Source organism: Lygodium microphyllum, chromosome 27 (assembly GCF_053477565.2).
Source record: "Lygodium microphyllum isolate KBCC chromosome 27, Lygodium_microphyllum_v1.1.10, whole genome shotgun sequence".
Classification (NCBI taxonomy): domain Eukaryota; kingdom Viridiplantae; phylum Streptophyta; class Polypodiopsida; order Schizaeales; family Lygodiaceae; genus Lygodium; species Lygodium microphyllum.
In genome coordinates, this window is record NC_141161.1 from 22,564,862 (window position 1) to 22,590,542 (window position 25,681).

Here is a 25,681-nt window from a genome sequence, read left to right on the forward strand (position 1 = left end):
TGCAATACTTGGTTGAACCACCTAGGTGTAATAGACTATGAGAGAGCTAGATTAGTTCAACCTAGCACCATCCCCCTCTTTAGAACTAAATTGGCCTTAGACCTACCGAGACCACCAAGGGAAACTCCTTCTTCTAGTGAGGGTTGTGAGTTTAACTCTAAGTCGAAAGTGAGCTCCAAGAGTGATATGAAAATACCATGACCACCTAAGACCACATGCACCAAAGGGGACCTGCTAGTCCACCTAAGGTGCAAGCGATTGAATTGAGGAAAAGAGGAAGCAGTTAAAGGGGTCAAAAGTTGAAGAGCAGAGGAAGCCCAAGGATCTACTGAAGCACTTCACAAAGTTCAAAAAGGGCAACAAGGTAGTGATCTTGTTGGGAGCTAAGAGGCAAGGATAGGCAAGCAAACTAATAGAAGGGCCTACTAAGGTCAAGGAAGTTAACTTAGCAAGGGAAGGGGAAAAGCTTTGACCCATGTTCATAGCAAACAACCTGATTGAGGAAGAGGAGGTTGATCTCATCACTCCCCTACGAGCATATATGGATGTGTTTGCTTAGTCCTTAAAGGAGCTAAAAGAAGTAGATCCGAGGGTTGTGACCCATAGCATCCCTATGACTCCCGATGCAACACTAGATAAGCAGCAACCATACCTAATGAATTCAAAGCATACACATGCCGTTAAGAAAGAGATACACAAGTTATTGAAGGCCGGATTCATCTATGAAATTGAGCATACAGACTGGATGTCACCTATAGTAATTATCTTGAAGAAAAATGGAAAGATTCGAGTGTGTGTGAATTTAAAAAAGGTCAATGATTTGACTAAGAGAGACAACTATCCACTATCTTCCACTGAGCACATGCTCGAAAGAGTAGTGGGGAAAGAAGCCTACAATTTTCTAGATGGCTTCTTAGGCTACAATTAGGTGCAAATGCACCTTGATGACAAGCACAAGACAACATTTGTGACTGAATGGGATGTATTTGCCTACATAGTCATGCCATTTGGGCATATGAATGCACCAACTATCTTTCAATGCCCATGTGTGCTATCTTCAAGGATATGCTTAGGCAAGAATTGGAGGTGTTCGTTGATGATCTATGTGTCCACTCCAGTAGTTGGAGAGAACACCTAGATAAACTTCATGTGGTCTTTGAGTAGTATAGACTGTATAATCTCTCCTTGAGCCCCTTGAAGTGCCAGTTCTAGGTAAAACACAGATGTATCCTAGGGCACGTAGTGACTAAGAATAGCATTGCCACAGACTTCTCCAAAGTTAGAGTTATTGTCAATTTACCACCACCCACGAACTATATGGGAGTTTGATGCTTTTCTTGGGACACACAAGGTAGTATCGTCAATCCATTCTAAACTATGCATTAATCACTAGACCCCTTTACAAATTGTTGCTTGTATTTGAGTGGACCGGGGAATGCCAACACACCTATGAGGAACTAAAGAAGGCTCTTATGACCGCATGGATTCTACGAGCCCCAAATTGGAATATAACATTCCACATGCACATTGATGCATTAAAGTTCACCGTGGAAGCTATTTTGTGCCAACCTGGTGAATATACTCTTGATTATCCTATGAGCTTTCCTAGTAGACAACTCAAGATACAGAGATGAATTACTCCACAATAGAAAGGAAAGGCCTAGCTATGGTATTTGTTGTAAAGAAGTTCTGTCATTATCTTTTGCCTATGCCCTTCACCTTCTTCATTGACCATCAAGCTTTGCTTTACTTGGTGAACAAACCTTGCACTATAGGATGCATAGCTAGATGGTTACTTCTACTTCTAGAATTTAACTTCTTCATGGTTGTGCACAAGGGTAAGTAGCATTACATGGCAAACTATATGTCCCGCATATCCACAAGAGAAGTGGTTGAACAGGGCATCATAGATGACTTACTTGATGTACACCTTTTCAGCATGTCCAGTGAACAAGACCTACTTAGGACCGATCTAACACTGTATTGGGTAGATGACATAGTCCAAATCCTAGAGCATGGATTGCTTGAAAGAGCTATAGATAAGGCTAGGCTAAAGCACCTTATCCTCAAGATTCAGCCCTATCAGTTAATAATCGACCATCTCTATAGGCTAGGATAGGATGGATTATTGCGAAGATGCATGTGTGAGCATGAATGCATGATGTACTTGTTGAAGTGCATGGTGGAATTGCTAGAGGAAATTTTAGTGGAGACATACATCACGTAAAGTATTGTAATCTCAACTATGGTGGCTCATCCTCTTTCATGATGTAGTTAAGTTCATGAAGCATTGCAACACAAGATGGCATTGACCCTAGTAATAGCATGAAAATTGACTTCATATTGGGCCGAACAGCCCCGCAACGCAGTACTCATAGATGAAGTACATAATCGTAGTGACAAATTACCTCACAAAATGGGCGGAAGCTCATGCCATCAAGAAGAATGACACTAGGGCCATGACTAAGTTTCTTTGAGAGTAGGTGATTTCACGAATCTCGACTGCGATTCTCGGCTACGACTCTTGACTGCGACTCTTGGTTGCTCCATCAAACTAGTTAGTGATCAAGGCATGCACTTAGTTAATGAAGTGATTGCCCATTTGCTATCCACCTTCTTAATCATCCACAAAAAATCCTCACCATACTACCCTCAAGCTAATGATCAGACAAAATCCATGAATAAGATCTTAGTAAATGTCCTAACTAAGGTGGTCTCCACCTTGTGCCACAAACTAGGACAATAAGCTCATGGCATCACTATGGGCCTATAGAACCACTTATAAGATGGTAGTGGAGAAAACACCATTCAAACTGACCTATGGGACTAAAGTAATCTTTCTGGTGAAGTTTTTCATTCCAAGCAAAGGAAGCATGGACATAATGCCTAATAGAGTTAGAATACCTAGCTGAGACTCGGCTTCTAGCCACACATGCACTGATATGCAAGAAGGCAAGACACAAAAGTTGATTTGACAAACATATCAAACAACGCAACGTCAAGCGGGGTGACCTAGTGATGTTGTACTCTGTAAAATGCCATAAGCAGAAGATGAAGTTCAGAGGATTGAACACTATATTAGGGATTTTGGAAATTTCCATGCACTTTGGGAATCCCCAATACCTTTATTATTTGACCATATGGTTAAATCTTGTTGTCTTACTTAAAGGTGGAGTCTACTCTAAATCCTATATAAGCTACCTTCCCAAGTCCCACTTTCAAATAAGGATCAAGATTTAGCCATGTTGTCAAATATTTATCACTTATTTGAAATTAGAAATTGGAAAATTTCCAAATTCTCTAATATGGTGTTATTGGGACCTTTCACGATCTACAACATTGATCAAACCGGCAATGTAGAGCTCGAGACTCTAAAGGGAGATGACATAGGCTTCTTTAATGATGGTAGTTGCCTCAAGAAGTACTAGCCTCCAACTCATCCATTGCATGAGTCTCCAATGTTGGAACCACTAGTGAGAGTGAGAGTCACCACCATCATCGAGATAGAGAATGAGGATAAGGAAGTAGTAGCACCTACCTACCTATGCATATTAGTCATTGCCCACACAAGACGACACATTCCTTTGATGCACTACCATCTCCAGGAGTGCAATCCCCGCATCCAACACTAGCCTAATCACCAAGCAACAACAACAATACTTTAGGCAGATTGCTCTCTCGATAAAGGAGCTAGAGAAGTTAGGGTTTGGAGAGCAAGAATAGCAAGTGTAGCATCCCATTGAAGAGCCAAGAGAGCCAATGCAAGAAGAGGGGCCAGACTTTGAACAAGGCCAAGATGAGGAAGAGCAACCACATGAACCTAGCCCACCACGGTAGGAGATGCCCCTCAAAGATCCCAAGGGAAGCACCATTCAAGAAAGGGTGACAGAAGCAAAAAGAAAAGTGGAGCAAGCACAGAGGAGGTTGAGAGCCCACCAACTGGAGCAAGTTCTTGAAGCCCAGATCCTGCAAAGAGAAGAATTTTATCTTGTAAACTAGGTCCATGAACTAGCTGTCTAGGAGTAGTGGGAGAATAAATACCAACCTTTCAAGTTCTCCTTCCACTACCCTCGCTCCTTAGACAATAGAGTCATCTCTCTAAGTGTGGTGGAGCAAGTGATCAGGCTCACCCAACAATTAGGAGACCGATGGACAGAGGAAAGAGAAAGATACTCTACAAGGTGGTAGAGAGAGCCTGTAGACTATTGGTGGCAACATAAGGTTTAGTCGATTCCAAAAACCGTTAGTGGATACGAAGCCGAACTGAAATGGCAGCGATGTGTCTGGAACTCCAACCTTGATACTTGGATGGCTTTCTATAACACCATACTAGATAAGCATAATGATTCCACATAGATACCATGTCCATGGAGAACATGGGTAGACTATAACTTGGATATGCATGACAATAGGTATGATTTTCCCAAGATCTATACTGTGAATGTAGGGAGTCCAGAGGAGTGCTTAATCTTCACTAAGTGGGACATTTGCCCATCCATCACGCACTTCCTTGATAAGTTTTTATCCCACCACCCCGAGCTTGCATTCATCACCATCTATAACTATCTTAGGGTACTCAAGATTGTACTCAAGCAAAAGCTTGCAACGGAAGAGACTCGGCTACTGCCACTTTTTTTTTATCTCAATGCAAGAATTGATAGCTGTGCAATCTCATGATGAGGGCCACACTCCTACCTTCCTTTTGTATGGTGGTCCTTGAAGATATGAATGATAGCCACTTCACCAAATTCCATCACCCATTCCTGTCAACGACACCCCTAAACGTACTTATCAACATAAAAGGCTACTTGTAGAGCAAACCCCTCCTTACCAAGTCTCTTAGGCCTCCTCGCAATGTAGCTCTTGAAGAGCGTTAGGATAATGTCTAGCATGCTCTCCCCTAATATATTAAATGCATTTATTATTATTTATTTATTTTAAAAACAAAAAATAGAGAAAGAAAGAAAAAGAAAAAGCCAAAGCACATGAAATGGAAGAAATGGAATTCTCATGTACCACTGGAGTGCCATAGACATTGCATCTAGGGACAATTATATCCCTAGCCCCTTCCCCCACTTCACACTTAGGGCACATCAAGGGCAAGACATGCCTAGGGAGTTTACACTCACCTATGGTTAGACATGTCTCCCTAAGTCACACTCACAACATCTCCCCTTGCACGATCTGGGTCCTCAAGTGTGAGACATCACCACATGCTTGCCTGAGGTTTGTCGACCCAACTCCCAATTCTAGTGGCATAGACACCATACACTACATGGTGAGGTAGGCACACTGCCAAATAGTGTACTTCATTTTTCTTTTCAGGTTCATTTGATGGCCCACAGCCAACCATCGACCTTGGAGGCCCATGTCACCCACTCGATCTCTTCTCGGCCTCCACCACCTCACATCCATTTTGTTATGCTTCTTCTCCACAACCAATCTCCCCAAAGCCCCATCATCGATCCATAGGGCAAACCTTCAACCACCCGATCTCTCACCAACAAGTGCCATGGGACTTGCACTCATCTAGGAGGGGGTAATTCTAACCCTGATGCAAAGAAAGTGAAGTAAAATCAAACAATGCATGGCAAAGCGAAAAAAGACAACCAAATGTGAAAATAAGAGGAAAAAAGCCAAAAGCACAGGAGTAACTTTTAAATTCTGGGGCAAGTGTGAAAAAGGAAAATGTACATTTTAAATATAAAAGCACATCCTAAATTTTTTGTAAGAGAGCACTAGGCTCCCTCCTATGCAATTTGTAAATCTAGGCAGGCATGGGTGAAGGAACAATGTAAATAAGAAGGGAATAGGGAAACAAGACCTAGGCTAAAATAGCCAATCATGTAAAAAAGAGATGGGTGCCTGAGGAGGAGGCAGGGCATGTATAAAAGGAAAAAAATGAATGAAAAAGCTCATTCTTGTGTGTGGCCAAAACTAGCTCTCTTCTTCTTCCTCTTCTTATTCTTGCTTTATGCTTCAGAGGAGTGTGAGTGAGTAAGTGTATGAGGGTGAGGGATCGTGGTGGAGAAGCTCTCCATATTCTCCTCTCTTGTTCTTCTCTTCTCTTGTCTCACACACAACAATGGAGCTTGGAGCTTGGAGCTTGAGGGTTGAGATTGCACCTTGGATCATGGAGTTACCAAAGAACTTGTGGGAGGAGGCAACTTGATCGGGCATGAAGGTAAGGTTACTACACTCATAAGAAAGAGAGTTCCTACAGCTTTGTGAGACGTAGCCATTGCACTTGGCTTGAAAGACTTGAAACAATAAGTGGTCCGTGAGTCTTGGCGGTCGAGCATGAGCTCACACTCATATTGGTGCATACTCGTCTACTTTGGGCCATGAGCAAATCACATTAGAACTAGCCATGATCAAGAATGGCACCAAATTTGAGTGGCCTACACTTAGAGTTTCACAAACAAGTTATGTAGAGGTCATTGCCCCCCCAAGGAGGTGCCTCTCTTACTTGATGTGACCCATATGGTATTCAGTGCATACAAGGGTCAACATCTAGTGATGTGGGGGCCCTTCGAGGGCCTCCACTTGATGGTGATCCTCGTGGGGTTCATGTACATGATATCCACTTCAATTAGCCCAACTATAATCAAAATGAATGAGCCTTTTCACAATTGTAGACACGTGCATCTTCCACAAAAGAAAGGTACATGTTTCATGGGGCTTTTGTACTCAAGAAAGACCATATCATCAATTAAATGTAAATAATAAGTTTAGTAATACATATGAAAATCTTTTCTCATTTTTTTTGCATTTTTATTTCAATTTACGAAGTGAAAAATGACCACAAAAAATTTATAATGTAGAGATTTTGAAGGCCAAGTCTAAGGGTTTCCTTGAGGGTAGGGGCCAAATCTTCAAGAGGAGACGACTCGTCGACCATGAGGACAGTGAGGTTATCATTGGGATGGGGGCCAAGGGTGTGGTTGGGGCTAGAGGTTTGATGTGCCTCCTCCATATATTACACTAGAGAGCTTCCAATGTCTATGGGGGGGACCTCTCCACCACTTGTGACGCACTCTCTAACGCTTCTTTCAATTTAGCCCATTGACGAACATCTTCCATGGTGGCCTCAAGACCTCATATGGCACTTTTTGCCTCTTGCATAGCCCTTATCTGCTCTTGTTTCTACTCGGACCTCCTTTGCATTCTGTTTCTCTCAAATGCATCTCTCTGTGACACCTCCACCTTGTGGCGTTTGATAATTATAGATATAAAAAAATTGAACAAAACTAACTTTGAATTTCTTGACTTCAAGCTCCGAGTGGCTCCCATATCAATATCTTGCACCAAAGAAGAAATTACAAACTACGAGCTTTGACCACTAACATCCGAAAGACCATATCAAGCCTTTAGAAGAAGAAATGTGTTGAGCCATACCCTCCATCTCAAGGGCTTTCTTATGGGACCTACACAATATTTATATTTAGGTTGCATAAAAGGGTCATACAAAATGAATTCCCTCCATATGCCAACCAAGTTTATACCTAGCCTTAGAAACATAGGTGAAATGAGTTTAGGGACAATACCTTTAAAGAGTAGGAGCTAAATCTCAAAGGAGAGACATAAATACTTACTATCAAGCTCTTTGTGATAGCCCCTTCCATTAATATTTGTAAAATAACAAATTTTTTGATGCATGTCGTACAATATGAGACTCCAGTGAGACCTATTCAATCATCAAAGAGGATAAATCACCAAAATAAAGATAAAAGAACTAGGTATACACAAACAAGCAATGTTATATAATCAAGCACTTAGTGTTGATGGTACGAAATGAAAATAACTCATATATCATCGATCAACATGTAACTCCACTACTTCAAAGTGTCCGTCCATGACATATCGTTGTCTTGTAGAGGATCCAATAGTAGTAGGTCAAGACAATATATTGATCTCTAGATCTCTAGTGGTAGTAGTGATATTACATAGCTATCAAAAGTAAGGGGCATGAAAAAAGATTATTAACACAACATACCAACAAGATCAAGGATTGAGATGCTTGAAAAACAAATAGTGAAAACTTACTATTGGAGAGCAAGAAGGATGGAGTTGATCCACTCCTCATCATTAGGGTGAGCAAGCACTCCAATCAATGTCATTAAGCTTCACAACCTCTCGGGGAGTCCACCTTATAGAACATGCAAGATACCACGTGAGTTCAAAAGAAAGGGTATTATGTTTAGTAAAATTTACATGATTATATTTACAAAAGGGTAATTTTAATTACAATTTGAAAAAAAACTATAAGTTTAGTAAAGTAAATGGGGTCATTTTTATAACATGTAAAGAAAGGGTATTTCTTAATATCCTTTGAACGCATGTTATATAGATGATTGTTTATAGGTGGACCCCCCAGGCACAACCTATTGCTCCCCTCTCAAGGGTACACTTGCATGGGCAAGGGCTAGCACATGTGGGGGCCACCGCACACTTGTTGAGGACATTGTTGAGGGTGAGCTCGTCCTCCACTAGTGGATGTTGAGGAGCTTAGGTGGAGGCCAAGGTGTAAGAAGATGAGGGAGAGGAGAGGGCTTTTGCAAGTTGAGACCTTCCACTTATCGAGGATGATTGTGGGAGGTGAGGCTCAGCTTGGAGGGGCTTAGCCTAAGAGGTCTCATCCTTGAGAGACTTGACTTGGAGAAGTTTGGCCAGGAGGGGATCACTCCTTGAGGGCTTGTGCATTTGGGTAATTCGGCATTGGAGATAGTTGCTATTGGTCATGTCATGTAGTTTGGTTCAAGCAGCATATTCACTCTTCACGATGTTGTACCAACTCTCATGGAGCCTTATCTCTACTAGTACCTTGGATGATGCAAGTTATTTGTTCTATTTTGGTGATTCATCATGGAAGATTACCCATGGGAATCTTGTTATTACACATAGTGCTAAGTCTAGTACCCTTTATCCCTTGCTCGTATCTAGAACTATTGACCATGTTTTGGTTGTGGCTGTAGTTCCACATGTATCTCCTTAGCATTGTCACCTTGGGTAGATGTCTTTGAAGGGAATGAAAATGCTTACCAATTTGTAGTATCTTTTGCCCCTAGACTAGTGTTTTGAGTCTTCTGATCATTGTTTATATGGCATGTAGACCATAGTATGCATAAGAAGTCTAGCACGAAATGCATGGGTGAGCCTTTGGCTCTTGTCCATTTGAATGTATGTGGTTCCATGCCCTATCAACCTATCTCTAGGTGGCGTGAAGTACTTTGTCACCTTCATTGATGATTACTCACATAAGGTGTGGGCTTACCCTATTAAGCAAAAATTGGATGTCTTGTCTACCTTTCAGTGTGTTGGCTTGCCCTTGTTAAGAACCAGTCTGGGTATAGGTTGAAATGCCTAAGGCTAGATAATGGGGGTGAGTATGTCTCAAAAGGTTTTGAGCAATTTTGCGATGAGTGAGGTATTAAGCATTAGTTGACCATCCCCTATACCCCTCTCCAAAATGGTATTACCACACGTATGAACATCACAATTTAGGGGAGAGTCCATAGTATGCTTAGCCATGCAAGCTTACCACAATACTTTGAGGTTGAGGTAGTTACAGTTGTGGTACACTTGATTAATAGGTCCCCTTGCACTACCATTGATTTCCAAGTTAAAGAGGAGGTTTAGATTGGGAAATCTCCATCATATTCTCATTTGCACATGTTTTATTGTGAGGCATTCTACCATGTTTCCAAGGGCAAGTGCAATAAGCTAGATCCCAAGTCCCTAAAATGCATCTTTCTTAGTTATGGGGATGTGGGTGAGATGGGCTATTGCCTATAGGATTCATATACTCGGTGGGTTATCCACAACTATGATGTAGTTTTCCATGAGAAAAAGATGCATAAGCAGCCTTTGAGTAGGTAACTGAGGTATACAAGGTGATCTTTCAAGAGGAGCCTCTTGCTTCCATACAACTAGCTAGATAACTTGTAGCGGTTGATGCTCCCATGGCCCATGTTGTGTAGAATTAGCTTGTATTGTGACGCTCTACTAGAGCTAAATGTCAGCCTAAGTGCTTTACACCCTCCATGGATTATGTTATGATGACATATGTAGGTGAGTTTCTCTCTTATGATAAGGCCATGCACAGAGATGATAGTCACTCATGGGATAGGGCTATGTAGTTGGAATTGACTCCTTATAGATAAACCATACATGGTATTTGGTTCCTTTGCCTAGTGACAAGAAGGAACTACCATGCAAGTGGGTATACAAGTTGAAAAGTATCCCTAGACATCCCAAGCTTGCATATAAGGCCAGATTGGTAGCTAAAGATTTCAAGCAAGATCATGGTGTTGACTTTGATGAAGTATTTTCTCATGTTGTCAAAATGATGATCCTACACTTAGTACTAGCATTAGTTGCTCAGCTAGATATGAACCTTTATCAAATGGATGGAAAGACAACTTTTCTACATGGGGACTTGCATTATGAGATTTATATGCAGTAGTAGCCTAAGGGCTTTGAGGAATAAGGCAAGGAACACCTAGTGTGAAAGTTGAGAAAGAGCCTTAAGCAGGCATCTAGGAATTGGTGCCACGAGTTTAATGCTCTTATGCACTCACATGGATATAGCTATTGTGCTATGGATCTATGTTTATACACATGAAGGACACTCATGATGACAGCCTTATGATTTTGGTACCCTATGTGGATGATATGTTTATTGCTAGGAGAACTCATGATGGAATTTCATCAAAGAATATGAGCACAAACTTGAAAAGCAAGGGGTGTAATATTTTATTTATGAGGCTCTGAAAGGTGGTAGGGATATTTGTTAATCCAAAAGGTGTCATTAAAAAATGGTAAAGACCATGATTAATCCTAAAAGCCATCTTGAGCTCATCACTCTCCCACATAAATATTTGATGATAGCTAGAGTGTAAATCAATGTTAATAAAATACATTGTCCCTTTCAACTCATCCAAAAAGTCATCAATCCTTGATATAGGATACCGATTTTTTACCATGATCTTACTCAAGTCTTTGTAGTCAATGCACATGCGAAAAGAGCTATCTTTCTTCTTGAGACTAGTAGGACTGGAGATGCATAAGATGAAGAACCTAGTTCAATAAACCCTATCTTAAGTAACTCTTTGACTTGCTTTGCAACTTCTTTGCGCTCACACTTGGAGAGTCTATAAGGTGACTTCTTCACTACTTTAGGATGGGGTTCTAGACCAATCAGGTGGTCCACTTGCCTCTTAGGGGAAAGGGTTGTAGGTAGCTAAAATAAATTGTCATAATTCTCTAGTAGAGCTTTCAATTCTGAATTCTTATACACTTGTGAGGAATGATATTAATTTTTCTTATTCAAGTGCAAGACAAAGATTTGTGAACATTTCTTAAACCCTCTTTTGAGTTGCTTTCCTATAATTAGCAAAAAATTAGCATTATCATGAACTCCCTTGAGGTAGATGAACTATCCATGTATATCAAATTCCATGTAGAGCTAAGAGAAGTCCATAGGAAATTTTTCCAAGTGTTTCAACTAGTCACAATCCATGACAATATCAATGGGGCCCATGTCTAGTGCAATTAGATCAATAGATGCCACATAGTTTTCAGCCAAGCATAGGTGAATTTTGGAGCATATGTGTGTGCTGATTTCTTCTTCATTATTTGCTACCTGAACTTTCAGGGGGTGCTATAATTTCGTAGGAATGCATTTCAATCAATCAATGGTTGGCTAATTTATTAATAAAATAGTATATACTACCACTATCCACTAGGATCAATATATACTTTCCATTAAGGCTTTGTTGAATGCATAGGGTGTTGGGACTTCTATAGCAAGTCCATGCATCCATGGAGATGGAGCAAAGGGAATTGGTAGCCCAAGGGGTGTAGAAGAAGTGATCGAATCAATATCATGAGGTGGACAATCACCCAGGTCAAAGAGAAACCATCCTCCAGATCATAGAAATGTTTCTAGTCCAAGTCCTTTGCATAATTCTCATTTTTAGCATGTGCGAAGGTACTTGTAGCATTCAAGACATGTAATTACTCCTCATTATTTTTTCAATCCTCCATAACATACATACATAGCATTCACAACTTCTAGGGAAATGGAATTTTGACCGTTTTGACCACTCAGGGGATTCATGCATTTTGGGGTATTTTTTAATCATATTTACCATCACCATTAGAACTAAGTATTGTCCCAAAAGTGCCATGTTTTCTTTCAATATATAAGGGGGGTGAGTGGGGATTTTGGGGCTACTACTAGGCATGGCTTTTCCTCTAAAAACACAATCATATTGGACTAGTCTCATTGGGGTACATTGCTGCCCAAAACCTTGTTGAAAGCCCTCATTTTTATGGTACTTGCATATATTTCAACCAATTCGATTGCATCATATAAGGTAGAAGGCTTTTGAACCATTACATCGGTCGAGAAGCTAGGCTCTAATCCATAGATGCACATGTGCCATTTTGCATCATTCACTAACACTCTCAACATACACGGTCAAGTTCATAACTGATTTTTATACTCATGATTTTGTTGGTCTAGTTGGTACCATCATCTTGCCAACTGCCCTTTTCCCATGGGGGATATAAAGACTTGAACCATATGCATCTTAAAGTCTTCCCAATCAATAAACGGATGATTCTCATGGCTTATATAGCACCATCAAGTATGGGAAAATTTCTCTAAATGGAGAGAGGTGAAGAGAATTTTCTAATCATCAGTGCATGGGTAAATATTAAAGTATGACTTCAAGTTAGAGGTCCATTCTTCCAAGTCCAATGGGGATGGTGATTGTCCATTGTACTTGGTAAGACTGATATTGTCTCACGGAGATCATTATTAGGGCCTTGCTACCCATGACAGCCTTAATGTCCATATATACCATGCTACCCAGATACACCTGTTATCCATAGAAGCCATGTTATGCATTGACCCCATTCTATCCATGATAACCGTGCTACCCATTATTGCCATGCTAGCCATTATTTGCTTGATCCATATAAGTGCCATTGGGGCTCCTCATTGTCAAGAGAGTGGGGGAGCTTCTACCAATGGTGGACGGGGGTCTCACAGGGGGATTGGTTGCATGGATGATGGGAGAGCTCAAGAGAGGCTCGTCTAACATGAGAGAGCTCACCAATATCATATGTGGTAGTAAGGAAAATGGTCTTAGGTCCAAGAATACCATGTGGGCCATAAAGTGGTTCCAATGATGGAGATTGTTGTGATTCGCGCTTGGACTTGTTTGTCGTCGAGGTAGTGGCTAACTGGACTGCAAGAGTGGTGAGGTGTGTTGAGTCCAATAGTTGGATAGAGTCATTTTCTTGATCTCGCAAGATCAATTTTTGATAGCATATGATGATGATTAGCAACCATGTCATCATGTCTTTTCATGTGACGAAGCTCATATTGATAAAGGGTATAATTGAGCATAATTTATGGATCTATATTGGGCACCTCCTCGTGCATGTCACCATTATAATCTTATGCCAAGCTAGGTTCCTCATTCATTGAGGCCCTGGAGTCTCTAATCTCCCTTTGGACCTCATCCTAGGCCTTGCTTTTGCCTTTTTGCCTTGCTATCTGAGTGTAGTCCATAGGACCCACTGTTAGTAAAATAGCCATAACTTCTAGTAGGAAATTTTGATCAAGGAGATTTTTTATTCAAATCAAATGAATGAAGCCCTCTTCAAAATAAGCTATTAAACTTTGTGACAAAAAATCATCAAAGACTTTTGCAATTGAAGATAGAAAAGGTCAAAGTTTAAACCTGGTCTATACTAAAATTGACTCCATTGTTGACTATATCTCAACCACTAATACATCTCATAGGTAAGAATACTCATCTAATATAGAATCTAACCTCTAAGAAGCTTTCTCAAGTGGTAAATCTCTTCAATTGATCAAATACTCAATGACAGAATGAGAATGAAGCTTCTTCTCATGCTTGCCTATGATCTCCTCAAGGATATACTGAATAAGTCATTCTTTATCTATATGAGGTAGCTCATCAACTATTTCCACTTGAGTATCATAAAAGGGTTTCAGATGACTGACATGAAACACATTATGGATCTTAGTAGAAGAGGGTAGTTCCAATCTATATGCCAAGTCTTCGATATGTTTCAGGATCTTTGTCATCACTATCTCTAGCAACCATCAAGACCCTACAAACAATTTATCAAGTCAAGTGTTTCAAGTGAGTAGCAATGGCTACTGCTCACATAGACGTACACACTCTCACACAAGGATGTAGTGAGCTTACCATTGAATCCAATCATTGTAGTTCTCTTCCTTGAATCCTTTGATGGCTCCACAGTTCAAGACGCTAGCTCAAGCAAGCTTCATCTCCATGTGCTCCAAGCTTGAACCTTCATAGCTATGAGAGCAAGAGAAGAGAAGTGAAGAAGAAGAGGAAGAAAAGAGGAAAAGAAGAGCTTCTCCATGGTTCCTCACTCTCACACACTCACACTCTTGCTCTCTCATGCATAAGAAGGAAGCAAGAGTAAGAACAATAAGAGAGCTAGTTTGCACACATACCAAGAATGAGCTTATTCGTTCACTTTTTGGCTTTTGTACATGCCTTTCTCCCCTTGGACACCCAACCCATTTCCACGACGGCCATCTAGCCCCCTCTTTTCCACTCTTTTCCTATTCTTTCCTATTATCATGGCTCCTTTACATACGCCTTTCCATTTACTACTTGCACAAGAGGGAGCCTGGCACTCTTTTACAAAGGGTTAAATTGCGCTTTATCTCTTGTGTGCTATGCTCTTTATTCTTAAAAATTTCCCACACTTCTTGGTTTTCTTTTTCCATCTGGTTGTCTTCTTATGCTCCTTAAGCCTTCTTTGCACCTTGCATCATTCTGAGGGTTAACATTATCTCCCTCCTAGCTGAGTCCCAATCCCATGGCATTAGATGGTATGGATTGGAGAGGTTAAGGGTGGTCTAGGAAATGGTACTTGGGGCTTTTGTGAAATTGGTCATGTAGGATAAGCTTATGACATATGCTTGGAGATTGTTGGTGCTTAAAATATGTTGATTGATCAAAGAGGGCCTCCAGAGTTATTGGCTAGTTGCATAACTGCAAAATGTACATGTAAAGGAAGAATAGTTGCACTACTTAGGGTGTGTCTACCTTACTGTGTAGTGCATTATTGTGCAAGTGGTGGTGGAAATCTTGAGGTATTGTCCCATACTTGTGAATCCAGTTCATGGAAGGGGGAGATGCTGTGCATGGCTCAGGGAGACAGGTCTCCTCTCATCTTAACCTTTTTTTCTCCTCCTCTTGTTTCTTTTTACATTCCTCTTCAAGTTTCCTTTACTCTTCTTTAGCCCTCTTCAAGTCTTTGCTTTCTTCATTAGTGGTTCTGATCTTCTTGATGGGAATCCTCAACATAATTATTCACCTCTCTCCTAAACTGAATGGTGCCGAGCCTTGCTCCCCTTGCTCCCCTTGCTCATTGATTGTTCTCTCACTTGAGGTTCCTTATTGTTGAGTTTGGCGGTTAATTTTCCTCTTCTTAGCCTCTTGCTTTACTTCTTCATGCTGAACTCTATTAGCTTTTTCTTCCCCAAGGTTCCCTATAGAGAAATAAATGGGAGGGCTCATTGGAATGCGTGAATGATACTCATGGATTGGCTATTGTTCTAGTATTTCCTCCCCTTTCTCTTCTCTGTCCATCTCTCCCACGGCCTCTTGTATTAGGGTTGTTAGAACTCCTACAAAACCTATGTTCAATACCTTGGATGTGTTTTTTTTCCTTTCTGACTCAACCTTTGTTGTTGTTGGAAAATTTCCACCCATGGCTCTTAGAGCTCATGCCAGTACCTTAGTTGATACCCAGAGTGTAATTTGGACATAGGAGTTCAAGATTACTTTGTCTAGTGCCTTGGTTGCAATGCTCTTGAGCAATGGTATCCCTATTCTCTTCATGAGTGCATTGTACCTCTGACTCGAGAAGAGAGCATACATCATCTTATCTTGCAATCTAATAGTGGGCTTGTGGATGTCTGCTAGGTTGATTCTATCATTCATGTACACTTGTTGCTTATTCATCCCTAGCATGTCGTACACGTCTCTCTTTGGCCTCTTTTTTGGCTTTTCCACTACTCTTAGAGCTTTCTCAACCAACTTTGGGCTAAGCGCAACTTCCACCTCTTGGTTACATCCCCTTGTTTGATTGTCACTGTACCATTGTTGTTTCTGGCATCAAAAAATCTAAGAAATTATGTGCACTTGCCATGGTGTATTTGTTGGTCAATTTTCTTAAGGTACTTGGCTAGATTGCATTGCTCGAAAATTTGCCTAGTTGTGTTCTCAGTTGCTATAAGTTCTTCTAGGTTGTGTATGCTCCTATATCATAATTGGTAAAAAACTTGCATCTCTGTGGTTAAGTGATATTTGTTCCTTTCTTCCTCGGTAAATGGGAGCCCTACCATTTGGATTCTTATCATAACATAGCAACTCACAATGAGTTCCCTTTGAATGACAAGTTTTGCGTAGAAAGTGAAGTGGTTAGAATGAAACATTATCAAATAGTGAAATGTATAAGCCAAAATGAAAAATTTTCATATCAATCAATCCATCCACACAAGAACTTTGTGAATAGTTTTTCAGTAAATGAAAATTCAAATCATCCTTCTTTTTGGAGTTCAATCATATTTCGATTCATATTTCACCTTTCATCTTAGTCCACCTTTCACCTTACTCCCTCCCTCTTAGAACGATGAGAATCCTTTCTAGGATTAGAGAATGAAGGGGTGGGGCATTTGATATGCTCTTGGTGGGCTCTAGTGTCTCAAGAGCCAATCATAGAAGTTTGGGCTATACTCTAATGTAGCATGCATGGCAGTCCATGTCTTGTGGACGAATGCCAATGTGTGTGATATAGGTCAAGACATCGGTCAAGAGATTACATGAGTTCATTGTGTTATAGAAACATGAAGTTCTTCTTCTATTAGGATCCTATCTAACTATGGATTCAACATGACATTTGTCTTCTGATGGTCTATTTTGTGTCATGGCCAGTACTTTAAACGAAGTTGGGGCCATGTAAGTGGGGTCATATTTGGAATTCTTGATGGCATATATTTGCTATACATTGGTTATGATTTGAGAATCCTCTTTTCCCATTAGATGAAGAGAGAGTACCATTTTTGTAGGAATTTAGACTTGGATATAGTTAGCTTGTTTAGCTCATCAAGTTCATTGGGTGACATTGAAACTTAACTTTTCTTGAAGGATGTGATCAACTATTGGTTTAAGGATTTTTCTCGAGAGATTTTAGTGGCAATCAACTCCTCTACAATTGTGGGAGTTTTTGTGAATATGAATTCAAATTCCTCCCAAAAACAAGGCAAAGAGCATATGCCATTTGCTATTTGTTCATCAAGTATGCCTAGGTCCAATCATTCATAGCTTCTAGCAAACAATATGAAAGTTGAGTCAAATCGTCTGATATAGGTGGTCATTGGAGTGTTTGTTATATCTGTCACCTGTAATTGAGCTTGTGGTTCAGGGGACATGTGGTCCTTTGTTGTGTAGTGGGTAGTGCATTGGAGGTATTAGGGCAAGGCCTAATGATAGTGGGTTTGACATTTGGGCAATAGACCCATTGAGTGCTCATGTGTTGAGCATCTATTTACTTGGTATGGTTTTTACCTCCTACTGGCTTATGAATATATGTATGTAGGTTGAGAAGTTGCGGTGGATGGGAAAGTGTGCCATTCATGGATTTAGGTAACCATACCATGGTGTTGCCATCATAGAAGTCTTAGGCCCACAATAAGGCTTTTGGCACCCTTCACAGTTTGGTCTTTTGCCTATTTGTGTAACACCAGTTTTTTCTTTTAGGTCCAGTGTATGGGATATGAGAGCTATGAGATCTTGTGGGTGTGCCCTTGGTAGCTTGCGATTTATATGTGGTAACCCATTTGGTTATTTGGATTGCAACTTTGGTTGGAGCTTCTAAGTGTTGCGAGTATTTCACAATGGATGTCTGTGTGAGTTCACTACCCTCTCCTTAGGATTGACATTAGGTTTGGCACTGTGGGATTTGGCGAAGACATGGTACCCTTGTTGTTGAAAGCCATGACTATCCTAACATGACTTATGGCAAGGTGGATGCACTATGAGTCATAGTCAACGTTGCAGTGAGTCTATTTCTTGAAAGCCCAACCCAAAAGTGATTCCTTGCCAATACCTTTTTTGTTAGGCAATGCATAAAAGATAATCGGGATGCTGTCAAACTCAATAGAAACCATTACTTTGCGCTTCTCTAGTAATGGATAGGATTACACCCCAAAGGGACTGAGTTTGGCGTTAGTTGCTTGCACTTGGGGCGGCTAAGGGTCCAATGATCATATCTAAGGATGTTGTTGTCAACTCCCTCATTGATTAGTGCATCAAAGGTGTGTGTATCTTGGCAATTACCATTATGCACAAGTAGGCTAGTGCTATTGTTTCCTCATCCTCATTCTCGATGCTTGTGATAGTTGCCACTCTAACGCTCATGGGTGGTGTTATCATTAGAGACTTGTATAGTGGGTGTTATGGAGGGTAGTTTGATGCGATTGCGATTGAAAAAGCATATACCCTCTCCTTCTAGGGTTTCAAGATCCATGTTGCATGTTCTACTAATGTTATGAAATTTGAATGGTCCCAACCCCTAAACTTCATCTTTTTTTTGTGCCCCTTTACAGAGTACAACAACACTAAGTCATCTTGTTCAAAATCGTGTTGTTTGACATGCTTGTCAAACCAACTCTTGCATTGTGCCTTCTCATAGATTAGGGCATGGGTTGCAATGAGTTGGGTTTCAGATAGGCGTTCTAGTTCTACTAGGAAATTTGTCCACGCTTCCTTGCCATCCCATCTAGCTTGGATTGCTATTCTCAAGCTTGGAATGAAAAACTCAACTAGTAAGATTACTTCAGTTCCATAGGTAAGCTTGAATGGTATTTTCCCTACAACTATTTTGTAGAATGTCTTGTAAGCCCTTAATATTGCCATTAGCTTATTATCCCAATCACTGTGTGATGCAAAGACCACCTTGGCTAGGATTGTCATGAGGATTTTATTTGTGGCTTTAGCTTGATCATTGTCTTGAGGGTAATATGGTGATGATTTTTGATGGATTATCAAGAATGTAGATAATAAGTTGGCAATCACTTCATTGATGAAGTGCATGCCTTGATCACACTGACTAATTTTATGGGGCATCCGAATTGTGAGATCACTTGCTTCTAAAGAAATTTAATAGTGGTCTTAGCATTATTTTTTTGAGTTACCTGAGCTTTAGCAGCCCACTTGGTGAGATAGTCTATGGTGGCTATGATTATGTACCTTTCTTGTGAGTATTGTGCTGCTAGGACGATTGTACCAATGAAATCAATCCCCCATTTTTCAAATGGTTGGCATGCCATCACTAGGGCTCCATCTAATCCTTATGAAGAGGGACTTTGGTTCGTTGGCACTCACCACAATGCTTCACAAACTTAGCTGCATTGTGAAATAGTGTAGGCCACTAGAATTGAGACTGGAGCACCTCTTATGTGTTGTAGTGTCCCCATTGAAGTGCCTTCCAGCAATTCCACCATGAGCTTCTACAAGCATCTCATGCTCATAGACACATCTCCTCAACAATCAATCTTGTCCTAATCAATAGAATTGGTTAACAATCAATTGATAGGGTTGAATCTTTAGAATGAGATGACTATGTAGGTAAACACATCCCATTCTATTGTGAATGCCATTTTATGCATGCCATTTGGGTGGTGCACTTGCACTTGGTTATAACTAGAGAAGCCATCTAGGAAACTATAGGCCTCCTTCTCTACCACTCTCTCAAGCATGTGCTTAGTGTATAGTAATGGATAATTGTCTCTCTTTGTCACTACATTGACCTTTTTGTAATTCATGCACACTCGATCAAATCTTTCCATTCTTCTTCAAGAAAATTACTGTGGCTGATACCTAGTCCATGTGCTCAATCTCGTAAATGAATTTGACATTCAACAACTTGTCTATTGACAGCAACCCTCCCACGGTAGAAAATGAGCATGAAACGAAGGTAGAAGCATGCAAAATCTATGCACATGGTTGAGCCATTAATCTCAAAACTGAAAAGAAACCATAAATCTTCCACTTAATAATGAACAAATTCGTTATCTTCATCATCTTCATCCATAGCTTCAACCATTATACAAAAACAAAAGGGAAAAGAAGAATTTCTGCACAAAAGACAGAGGAGAGAGGAGAGAGAACAACTTTTTGCACCACCAAAAAAGGAATATACAATTGGACAAGAGAGGGAAGGGAAAGAGGCACATAACCACTCGTGCACTCCATCCCACATCTTCCCCAAAAATCACACCCCTTTGTATTTTTATTATTTCTTTGAAACTTTGATACATTTGATATTATAAGGCCTTTGGCCTTTAATTTTGAGTATTCCTATCCTTCACAAATGCATGCACGTAATACTTTTGTGTATACCATTTATTTATGATGGTGTATGTGGATGTGGATGTGGCCTCCTCATATCTCTATCTCTTTTTGGTGATTTTGTAACAATGTAGTATTATTCTCTTGACAAAAAATGAAAATATGATGCATGCTTGGATTCTTTTGTGCCTTGTTTTTATGCTTCTTTTGAGTGTCATCATATTCCTCCCACACTGAAATGTGAAGCGTCCTCGTGAACCTTGTCAAAGAAGAACCACTGTCTAACATAAACAACTTCCAAAATTGTTAGTAAAACAACTTCGATCATAAGGCCTAGCCATGGTAGGGTATGGGACTCCAAATCATGACCACCAGAGTAAGGGAACTCCTGCCTCAAATACTCCCACACTGAAAATATTTACTAGTCTTCAAAGGATAGGGTTTTGTCTTCAACAAGGGATCATAAGCACAACTTTTCCATCCCAATAAGGGAAATAAGGATGACTCCCTATTATGTAGCTCAAAGGGTGAGAGAAGGAAGAGACTATTGTTGATAAATGAGTCTTCTTAGGTCCTCTCAAATTAGATCTTTGTCTCATCTTTTGAAGGCTAAGGGAAGCCATCAATAAGATAAGCAAGAGCATGGGAATATGTAGTGATGAAAATTATGTATTTTTAATGGACAAATTTTCAGTATTATGTGTCTTTCTTTAAAGGCTCACCTATGTTTTATTTTTGTTTGTGCTGGGGTGCTTGGAGGACTATGAGTATGTCCAATTGAGGAGGAGGTAAGGAGTTAGGTAGGCGTACATAGGAGAGCAAGGGACATGCTTTTTAATTTCATAATATAATTACTTCGTTTAACCTAGACTATTTTAAGGGTTTAAGTGTGTCCATTGCTTTGTGGAGAACGAGAGAAATCTAGGGGATGTAAAGGGATAATGAAAAATGAGATTGGAAGAGGAAGGGAGGCAACGTTGAAAGGTAAGGTAAGGGTGGATGACAAAAGGGGAGAGGAAGACCAGGGAGGAGATGAAGTTAAGAGGAGAAGAAGGCCGTTGTTGATGAAGGACGAGGAGGGAGGGCTGTCTCAACGAGGAAGAAGAGGATGCCTTGATGCTGTTGGGGTTGTGGCAGCACCCCTGTCTACCTCTTCTTTTCTTATCCTTTAAAACATCCCTCCTCCTTGGAATTCTCCTCTTCATCTTCCTCATTACGGTAACTGAAGGTCTTTAAGGGAGCTTCAAGCTTGATGAATTGATCTCTGCTGCTGCAAGGACCAAACTGAAGGAAACTAATCCATCAATGGTTGCATCCTGCTCTGGAGAGATGTAGAAATCTAGTACCAGTAGCCCCCTCATAAACCCCCCCTCTCTCTCTTGTGCCGATAAACAACCTCTCTCTGCCTCCATCGGTAACCATGAGGGTGTGCCTGCAGCCTCCCCCTTTGCCTCGTTGCTCAGTGATGACATCACCTTGTACTTCCTACTACTTAAGGGCATTCTGGTTCTCGAGAGGGAGTGTGGGTTAATGAACTCCTGTGCCACCTTTTCTCTACCTCGAGGCTAACAAGCAGCCATCAACGACCCTGTTTTTGGTGTCTTTTGTTGTTTCCTCTCTCTCTCTCTCTCCGTGTCTCTCTTGCATGGAAGAAATGTGTGTGTGTGTGTGTGTGTGTGTTTTCAAAAGTGGACGTGGCATGGTTTTAGAGCGTCCGCTTGTGAATGGCCATGCCTCTTGCTCTCTCTCTGACCGTTTCTCCTGGGGGCTACATGGGGATCTCGAAAAGGAGCCGAACATACAAGTTCAAGCACTCCTCTCTCTCTCTGATTCTAACAACGCTTATCTGACTGCCTCTGCCTCGCCTTTGCTATTTGCAGACGTCTTCTCGTCCTCGATTCATTTATTCCTGTCTTCCTGTGGAACGGAGATAGGCCTGCCTTTCTGATCTCATTATAAACCCCCCCAAACGAGGCTAGGGGAGGGGATGAAATGACGGAGATAGCTAACAGGGATGGTGGCCAGGAAGGCGAGGAGGAAGCGGAGGATAGGGATCAAGAAGCCAAGGGCGGAGGGGAGCGAAAGCAAGGCCATGGCCATGGCAATGGCACTAGTTTATCAAATGGCCACCCCAGCTCGGTTTTTGCCCGAGTTAATCACTCTGTGTCGACGCGCTAGGTATATCGGAACCTACGAGTAGCGTTTAGGGCAAGTGTGGCGCTCTTCTAGCGCTGGATGTCAGAACTATCCTTACCAACTTCAGTTCCTTGTATTCCCATGGCAAGTCCAATGTCTGCTTCATGAAGGGCTGGTGCATCATTTGTTCCATCTCCTGTAACTGCGACAACATGCCCAAGCTCTTTGAGAGTGTGCACCATCAACAGCTTATTAGATGGTGAAGATCTTGCAATGATAGATATCTTTGGTAGTTCTTGTTTTCTCTGCTCATCCATGTAATTCCTGAAGGTCACTCCCTCAATTGCAATCAGTGTAGCTGGCAGTGGCATGGGAGTATTTGACGGGGAAACCTAATGATCTTGGGGGAAGGAGGAGCCTTAAGTAGGCTTAGACTCGTGGTCCAAGACATGCACACAGAGAGATGGCCCTTCTCTTTCTTCTTCTTTGGGGCATTTCTGCCTTCCTTCCCATTCTGGCATCCCCTCAGAGCAAGGGGCACAACATTACTTGAGTACATGTGTCTCACACTGGACTTTCCGCCTCTCACCTAGCAATAAGGATTCTTTGCTTCTCAGCTCTGCCTGCTGATATATATAGAGAATTTAATGACTGCTTACAAGGTCCATGTGTGTTGCCGTGGTGTTCTAGCAAGAATTTGTTAGCATGACCAGACAATTTTAGCTCCCAAACTCCCAGGACGCAACCGAAGGCGGCGCTTGTTGAAGCCCATTGTTGGCCGACTCATGGAGAGCTGAGAATCCTCAGCCTTCACTCAAGCCGGTATTCTGTCACCCCCAAGTTCTTTTAGTGCAATCTTGCAGAGGGGCATGGCTACACTATTCGGAAGCTTGGCTTCGCCATCCTCTCCTCCAGGACTTCATTCCTCTTCTCCCATGTGGCCAATTGCTGTTGCTGTTGTTACCGCAGGCGAACCCCTCTTTTCTTTTCCTGTGTTTCTTCTTTTACTACTCTTGAAATTTTGTTGTATGGTGGCTTCCTTATCGCTACTCTTCTTCTTCTTCATCTTCTGGCTCAACATTTATTGCAGGTGCAATTCATATTTGCATCTCTCTCTTAAAGTAACAATAGGCAGCAATGTAGCACGGTAGGGCCTTCTTCAAACTTGTACTCTTTCTACTCAGCATTTTCTTTCTGTTTCTGAATGCTTCTTCTTCTTCAGCAGACATGGCCGGAAGGAAGGAGGATCTTCGATATTGAGGATGCCATGAGCTTAATGGCACACACTTGATCTTGTGCTACTATGGTTGCTTCTTTCTTTCCTTATTCTCCTTCAATGCCTTCACAAGCCCTCCTTCTCTCTCTCTTTCTCTCTACCACTGTCATTTCTTCTTCTCCTTCACATTCCAACTTATATTTGAGATTAGCTTGTTTCCCCGGCTGCGCGCCAAAATGACTGCAACCCTCCCACGGCAGAAAATGAACATGAAACCAAGGTAGAAGCATGCAAAATCTATGCACATGGCTGAGCCATTAATCTCAAAATTGAAAAGAAACCATAAATCTTCCACTTAATAATGAACAAATTCGTTATCTTCATCATCTTCATCCATAGCTTTAACCATTATACAAGAACAAAAGGGAAAAGAAGAATTTCTACACAAAAGACAAAGGAGAGAGAACAACTTTTTGCACCACCAAAAAAGGAATATACAATTGGACAAGAGAGGGAAGGGAAAGAGGCACATAACCACTCGTGCACTCCATCCCACCTCTTCCCCAAAAAGCACAACCCTTCGTATTTTTATTATTTCTTTGAAACTTTGATACATTTGATATTATAAGGCCTTTGGCCTTTAATTTTGAGTATTCCTACCCTTCACAAATGCATGCACGTAACACTTTTGTGTATACCATTTATTTATGATGGTGTATGTGGATGTGGATGTGGCCCCCTCATATCTCTATCTCTTTTTGGTGATTTTGTAACAATGTAGTATTATTCTCTTGACAAAAAATGAAAATATGATGCATGCTTGGATTCTTTTGTGCCTTGTTTTTATGCTTCTTTTGAGTGTCATCATCTATTCCCCCCTTCATAGCACAAGCATGCTTTGGATTCATTGCGTATGGTCTTTATTCGACTAGTGTTGCGTTGGGGGGTATAGGAATGTTGCCAGTCACAATACTCAAATCAATTCCTTTCAACTCTTTTAAGGACCAAGCGAATACATCTATATACTCTCGTAAGAGAGTAATGAGATTGGCCTCCTCTTATGTAGTTAAGTCATCGGCTATGTACATAGGTCAAGGATTATTCCCTTCCCTTGCCAAGTTGACATCCTTAAATTTAATGAGTCCTTCAATGGGTTTACTAATCTGTCTTGCTCATTTGGTACCTATCAACACCACTATGCAGTCACCTTTCTTATACTTAATGAAGTTTTTGGGTAAATCATGGGGTTTCTTTTGCCGTTTAGCTTTTTGAGGACTTGGGTTGTTTCCTTCTCTCTTCCTTGATCCTCTTATGTCTCAGATGGATCGGGAGGTCCCCTTTAGTGCATTTGGTCTTAGGTCATCATGGGATTTCTGGATCACTCTAGAGCTGAATTTTGTGTCAGAGTTGAACTCACAACCTTCTCTAAAAGAAGGAGTTTCCCTTTGGTGGTTTTAGCTCCTGTTAGATACCCATGGTGTTCAAAGTTGTAAGGCCCCCATTATGAGGAGAAGCCAAATGTGAGCTCGAACATTGTGAGTCCTGACTTGTATATCATATGAGGTCTATGTGATCAGATGGCAAAAAGGTGACCATTGTGGGTCTAATCTTTGGGTTGGACTGAGTAGTTAAGCTGGTAGGAAATCGAGGCACATTGCATCGAGTTGCGAGGTAAGGGAGTTAAAAGGGGCCCCTATTTTGGGGTCCAAGGGCCATGGAAGCGGCCCTTGGTTAGCCCCCCTAGCGGGGGTTTGGGGGTAGCACCCCCGGCCTGATGGTAAAGGGAATATTCCCTGGCCAACTAGTGGAGGCTCATATGGTAGGTCGGTCATGCCGACCTAACCGCCTTTACGGGCTATAAAAGCTAAACCCCTTCACAACCATTGATAAT